Here is a 1,096-nt window from a genome sequence, read left to right as displayed (position 1 = left end):
GTGACAATGCATCGAGAATTGTCTGCAAAAATCAATCGTAAAAAATGACTTCATCTACAAAAACGAGTTGCTCATTAATATCCTTGATATCTACAAGGAAAGCGTCCATGTCATCTTTCTCTTGCATAATCTTCGACTCTAGCTGTTTACGCAGCAATGCACTTTTAGACTCATTGCAACTTGCATAAAGACGAGCCAAAATATCCCAAGCCTGTGTTGTTGATTTAGCTAAGTGAATGTAAGGGGTAATAGTGTGCTTCACAAATAATGCAATCAATGCATGAGCCTGCACATCTCTAACATCCCAATAAGACTGCTTAGCTGTAGGCAAAACAACTCTAGCAGCAATAGACCTGCCACCACAATCTGCAACATCCTCAACAGAGCTTGTATCCATAGAAGGCAAGTGTACATCAATGACCTGCACAACATTCCAAACACCCTTTGACACAAGAACATGTGTCATCATGTAAGGCCACATTGGGTAGTTATCCCCATCTAGTTTATCCTCAACAATTAACCTTGAAACATCTTTGTTGTTGTCAGCCATGGCGAGTGACTACACCTGATGTGAAAATCTCCTAGAAAGAGGAAAAACAAACTAGGAACAACATGTGCCATATAGCACAACCCAAATAAGTTTGTAAGGGATCTAATTTGTAGAAAATTACACTGATAAAAATTCTACACAAAAGGAAAAAAATGCCTGCGTAGTACTGCTTGTAGTGGAAACGAAGGCCAAAATGAGACTGAATCAAAACTTTGAGCACATTGAGATATATGAGTCTTCCCAAAGTATTTGTTGATCTGCTGACACTCACCAAACATCAACCAAATTGGAAAAAGTGAGCAGGCAGGTGTTGGCGACTATGCCCAAGAGAACGTAACCTGCTCTAATACCAATTGTTGGAATTAGGGTTGTAGGGAAACATAGACATCTTGGAGAAGACGAAGAAGCTCAAGGTACACAAGAGAGGGTGTATTGCTTAGTGCTCAATGGGTAGATAAGATAGCCCTAGAGTGATAGGCATACATACAATACACGGGGGGGGGGGGGGGGGGGGGGGGGGGGGGGGGGGGGGGGGGGGGGGGGGGG

Source organism: Adiantum capillus-veneris, unplaced genomic scaffold, assembly GCF_014529385.1.
Source record: "Adiantum capillus-veneris isolate H3 unplaced genomic scaffold, ASM1452938v2 Hic_scaffold_284, whole genome shotgun sequence".
NCBI lineage: Eukaryota > Viridiplantae > Streptophyta > Polypodiopsida > Polypodiales > Pteridaceae > Adiantum > Adiantum capillus-veneris.
The sequence above is the reverse complement of the archived record's forward strand: the minus strand, read 5'-3'. Positions refer to the sequence as shown.